The sequence below is a fragment of the Thunnus thynnus genome, chromosome 11 (assembly GCF_963924715.1).
Source record: "Thunnus thynnus chromosome 11, fThuThy2.1, whole genome shotgun sequence".
Lineage (NCBI taxonomy): Eukaryota > Metazoa > Chordata > Actinopteri > Scombriformes > Scombridae > Thunnus > Thunnus thynnus.
Window position 1 is genome coordinate 28,533,617 of NC_089527.1, and position 6,324 is coordinate 28,539,940.

The following is a 6,324-nucleotide window of genomic DNA, read 5'->3' on the forward strand; positions in this document are numbered from 1 at the left end:
TACACATGTTTATAGAATGATGATTATGATGTTGATAACTGTGGATAATTTATGTAATAATGGTCTATCAATTTTTGCATAGATTATTATCAGGATGAAAAGATGATGATACTGTTATTATTATTGTCATGATTATTATACATATTAATGGGATGATGATGACGACAACATTATTTATCTATGCTATTTTTAGAATTTGATGGTTATTATTATTATTATTATTATTATTATTATATATTATTATATAATATATGTTATACATATTATTATTATTGGCATTAATATTAATTTTGATATCATTTTAAGAATTAAGAAACATGTAGTATTTGGTATCAGGCCGGATTTCAGTCTGTTAAGTTCAGTTCAGTTATTGAACTCTGTTCATTTCTACCGTTTTACAAGTGTGAGAATACACAGACACCTTCAGGTTCAGACCATACACAGACATACAATTAACAATTACACTGAACCTCCTCACTCAACAACCTACTCTATTCACCTACTTCTTCTCTTTTCTTTCTATTCTCACTCTCTTGCGTTAAATCATTTTTTATTTATCATTATTATTTATTTTATTTTTTATTAACTTGTTTGCATACTCATTTATCTATCTTTTGTTATGTTTTATTCCGTTATGTTTGAGCCAACCATATCTGAATGATGGGACTACCTCGGACTGAGCCCTGGTGACTGGGGGGGGGGCTTGGGGGACTGGACTGGTTTGGGACAGCTTGGAGTCAGAGGACCTGATCCCCACTAAGCCCTTCTCCAAGTAGAAAGTTGCTCCTCAGACCCAGTTAAACAGACCCCTCCTGTAGATGTGGGGCTGTTCTAAAGGGGATCTGACCTACAACAGGCCAGCCACCTCTTACAGGAGTGGTGGCAGCCTACAGACAAAGAAAGCAGGGAAGAGGAGAAGCGGAAAAGAGCTAAAAAATTAAGAATAAAAAAAGAATAAAACAAGCAAACAAAATTGAAAAGAAAAGAGACAAAGAAAGCGAAAATAAATAAATACATCAAAAATTCTGTCCTGACCTGACCTGCCCCAGATCCACCAGATGGTGCCTGTCCTCTAAGATTGTGGCTGTGTTATTTTTTTTCTTTTTCTCTTTCTTTCTTGGGGTTAATACGGTCTCTTCCTTTTTGCTCTCTTTTTGTTCTCTCTCCCCTTTTTATCTTTCACACAGAAAACCCACCCACTCACACAAACACACACACACACACACACACCTACCTACACCTACCTGAGTCTAGTTCTCCCCCTTGTCTTCTGCTGTCATGTGTGTCTTTATGTTGGTCACTTGTATTGCACTATAAACAAAAAAAGATCTAAGCAGACACAAATAAGCTGATTGTGAGCAGAAAAAAGCAGTTAGCAGTTTTACACACAATGTGTGTATTGTTGGAAAAATCACCCTAACATCATATGCCGATATAAACCTATGTGTACAGTGTATAAAAATGAGTTCTACATTAAAGCTGCATTCATTGTTTGTTTTGTTATGTTTTTTGGCTACTTGGAGAGTAGAAAATACAATAAACAGAACACAACATATTAATTGACCTTTTAAAGTTGTTATGGTGAACTTGGCCAATGGTTGCCTATTTACACTCTCAGCGTACATTGAACAGTAGAATTTTGTTTCTGACAAATGTTACCCCCCCCCCAAAAAAAAGTGTTTGACTTTTTTCCTGCTGTGTTATTGTCCACAGGACAACACTGGGTGTCAGCATGGAAGGTTACAAAGTTTTACAAACTTATATTGTCTCAAAATAATCACAGTGTGTTGGCACATAACCAAAAACTACAGAAGCTGTGTTTATGACTGTGTTAAGATTGACAATCATGATTCTCATTCTCATTAACTACTGGGCGATGAAGCAGCCTGATAAAGGAGATTGAGATTCGAAATGGGGAGAAGAAGACTGTGCGACAATCAGAGCTTTGGTGACAACTACAATAGTAGAGCTTAAGTCCCTTAAACTTTTTCAAGTCATTATCACTACAGATGTAATCCCACCTCCGACCACAATGTGGGTTACAATGACAGGGCACTGTCTCCAATGAATTTTATTTTCTACATCTTCCTCTTTACAAATGTAATGCTGAACTTCCTTTAACCTTAGCTGATGAGTCTGCTGATGTTGCAGAGTTGCAGTACAAGACAGGAACAATTCATCATGATCTATGTAAAATACACACACATACACAGTGTAATCATAATTTTAATAACATGTCCTTCCTGTTTGTACTCTTAAAAAATACAAAAATACAATAGTATAAAAATTTCTTGTAAGTAGAGGAAAAGAAAAATACAATTAATTCAAACGAGAAAACCACAAATGATTCAAATGAGTATATATGAATGATTCAAATGATTAACATAATAAATGATTACATAGTTGCATGATTCTCTTGACAACAGATGTGGAAGCAAAAAAAACCTGTCAGGCAGTTCTTTATCTTTCTTTTCATTTTCGTGTGTTTCTTTCGGACAGGAAAAATTCTCCTCACAACCCCGCTGCCCCAGCGGCCATTAATCAGTGTCAATAAGTGTTTCAATCACATTTGTATGCTTAATCACATGTCACAATTTTAGAGACTTCAATTCTGACAATAGCCATTGTATATGAACATTTCTTATATATTCCAAAAAAAACAAAAAAACAAAACTTGTCCTCAGTCAGGCTGATCGACTCATTGGACCCTATGTGTGGACCTTCCCCTGCCTAAGGTCCTTCTACCTGATATGTGAAAGAAATAGAAAACCTATAAATGTATATACAACATACTGTCAGTCTTTTTCTCTTAAGCATACATTACATAAGAACACTATAACTTCCCTTCAGATTTTCTATAAGTTCGTCATTATGCTGTGGAATAAAGACTAAACAGGTGTCTCAACTCCAGCAAGTGTCACATCTCCAATGTGTTCATAGATGGACTCCTCTCTTGCTTCAAGCTGAACATACTCTCCGTAGATCTCTTCATCTCCGTGTCTAACCCCGACATGTCCTCCGACCACAACATGTCTCTCGTAATCGTTATCTGTGGAGACAGGCTGATACAATAGCTGTTGCCACGTTAGTGTAGTAGTAATCAATTTTTGCATTAATTCTCTCAGACATGGAATGCAACAACAAGTAACTAGAAAGGCAAGCATGATTCCCACAGACAATATTATGGCTTTAAAGGTGTTTTCCCATTTCCTAAACATGTCCTCCAGCCACCCAGTGAAAGGATCTGTGATACCTGAATTCTCCGCAGTACCACCACGTATCTGAACATTCATATTCGTGATTGGTAACCAAGTCATCAGTAATCCTATTGCGATTCTTACTCACTGCAACTGTAGTGCCACAACCTGTCAGATCTCCCATTTCTTGTCCTCCATTCAATCCACGTGTTCTGGACAGGCAGATATAATTCCCCTTGTATGGCATAAACCATGGTGGAATAACCTTAGTGGAGACAGCTGGAAACAGATACTTGAGAGTGGTACAGTTATTTCTAGGAGAGTCAGTTTTATGTAGACTGAGCATACACTTGAATCCTTGAAGATCATTGTGAGGATTAAGTGGAAAAGGAACTGTTCCCAATGATGGTCTTGCAGCTGCACAAACTATGCAATCAGTTGCTAGTCCGGAACCCTTAGTGGTGAAAGAAATCCATTGTAACCATAGCTGTTTCTTACTGCAGGCGAGCAAAGCTCTTCCTCCTGGAGTCTGATGAACTGGTACACGGTTTAACACTACAAATGTGTAATCTTCAGCAGTTGTCGTTGACTTGTTTATATTGTTTATTACTTATCTGTAGGTATTGGTGCTCGTTTACAGTGTGTCAGGTGTAGCCACGTCATTCTCTCAGCTATGCGCACTGCTGTGGGTGTTGCGAGTAGCACTTGGAATGGGCCTTCCCACCTTGGAGAGCTCCAGTTCTTCCTTTTGAGCATTTTGGTGAAAACCCAGTCTCCTGGCTTCACAGGTGTCGTTTGGTCAGAGACTGGCTCTGTGGGTGAGAGGACTGTAGACATAGTCTCTTTGTTTTTCAACATCCTGCTCATATAATCTACAATCGTTTCTGTTAATTCTGTGTCATCTCCCTTTAAGTTAATCAAAGGTACTCTGTAGGGTCTACCATATAGGATTTGGACCACAAAAGGTGATTGTCCTGTATTGTTAGGCTGTATGTGAAGGCTTAACATTACTGCTGGCAAACAGGTTATCCGTCCTTTCCCTGTGTCTTCCATGGCTTTCCTGAGTTTAGCCTTGATTGTACCATTTGCTCTTTCCACTAATCCTGCTGACTGTGGATGATAAGAACAATGATATTTCATTTTCATGGAAAATATTTCACTTAGTTTAGCAATTACATCATTTCTGAAATGAGGTCCATTATCACTATATATAATTTCTAGAAACCCAAATCTCGGTGCAATATGTGTTACTAGAGCTTTCACTACTGTTATTGCATCACTTCTTACTGTTGAAATGACTTCAATCAATTTTGAATATAAGTCTATGATTACTAAGCAGTATTTTTTGTTTTCACATTTATTCAATTCAATGAAATCCATGCGTACTGTGTGAAATGGGATTTGTGCATTGGGTATCCTGCCTGATCTTGGTTTCAATTTACCTTGAACATTCTGTTTTCCACACACTACACATGATGCACAAAAAATTTTTGCATAATTTTGGAATCCATAGGTTGTATATATTTTGTTTATTAGTTCATACATACCTCCAGTTGATGTATGGATCAACCCATTCATCAATACTGCTGCAAATCGAAATAAATTCTTTGGAAGAATGTACTTTCCCACTAGTCATTTCCATAATTCATATTCAGATAATTTCACCCCTTTCTTTGCCCAAAACTGTCTCTTTGAGTCGGGTGAGCTATGTTTTATGTCTTTTAAAATGTCATGATCAATGTGTGAAATTTGCTCAGCTGTGTATATGTCTTGGTTTTCTTGTCTAGCAGCAGCTGCTTTCGCTTCCTCATCCGCCTTCCTGTGAGATTAAGTCATCTCCTGAAGTGTGAGCAGCACACTTACATACTTCTATCTGCAGTGGCAATTGTACAGCCTCTAATAAGGCTGAAATCAAATCAGTGTGTAAAATTGGCTTTCCAGTGGACGTAATCATACCTATTTTTCCACTGTTGTGCGAAAATATGTAAGGTGTTAAGAGCATATGCACTATCAGTATAGACAGTTACTCTCTTTCCTGCTCCTAACTTGCATGCTTCAGTTAGTGCAATCAGCTCTGCTGCTTGAGCTGAGAAATGGGGTGCAAGTGCTTTTGATCACAGTACTTTGTCTATAGTTACCACTGCATAACCACTACTATTTGTTCCGTCCGGATTCTTTTTGCATGAGCCATCTACAAACATCACTACGTCTGGGTTTTGTAACGCCACATCAGTTAGATCTGCTCTAGGTAATACTTTTTTCGTTGCTTCAGCCACACAATCATGTTTGGTGCCTTCTGTTTCGTTTGGAAGTAGTGTTGCCGAATTTAGAGTTGTACACCTGTCAATAGTTAGGTGAGGCTGAGAGAGTAGAATGGTCATGCAGTTAAGATGTCGAGCTACAGCGTGTGACACTTTCAGTGTTAATGGATGAAATAAGATGATTGTGGCTGAACTTTGTATTGCTAGGGCTGCTGCTTGTACAGCTTGCAAACACTGCAGCATCGCTCTAGCTATTGGATCTAGTTTAGATGAATAATATGCCACAGGTCTAAGTTTCCCTCTTAATGGCTGGGTTAACACACTGGTTATAAACCCACCTCTAGCATCACATGTTTGTACAAAAACTTTCTTATAATCTGGAAGTGCCAGTATTGCTGAACTCACAAACAGTTGTTTTATTTGCAAAAATGCATGTTCTCCCTCTGGAGTCCGTGATAACATCATTGGCGGCCATGGGTCATAGATAAGCATTTGAAGTGGGTGTGTTACTTCAGCATAGTTTGCAATCCACGCTCTTCAGAAGTTAGTCATCCCTAGAAATTACATAATTTGTCTTTTTGTCTGCGGTTTGGGTGCTTGTAATATTGCTGTTTTCCTATTTTCATCTAGGTGTTTGCTTTCAAAAAAGATATTAAAACCTAAATATTTCACTGTCTTTTTCCATTATTGTAATTTGTTCTTGCTTACTTTATGGCCCTGTTCTGCCAAATATTTTAATAGCGCAATAGTATCAATTTTACAATCCTGTTCATTTCCTGACGCGAGTAAAATGTCATCAACATATAATAACAGTTGGCTCCCCCTTAGGGAAGTGAATTGTGCTAAGTTGGATGACATTGCCATTG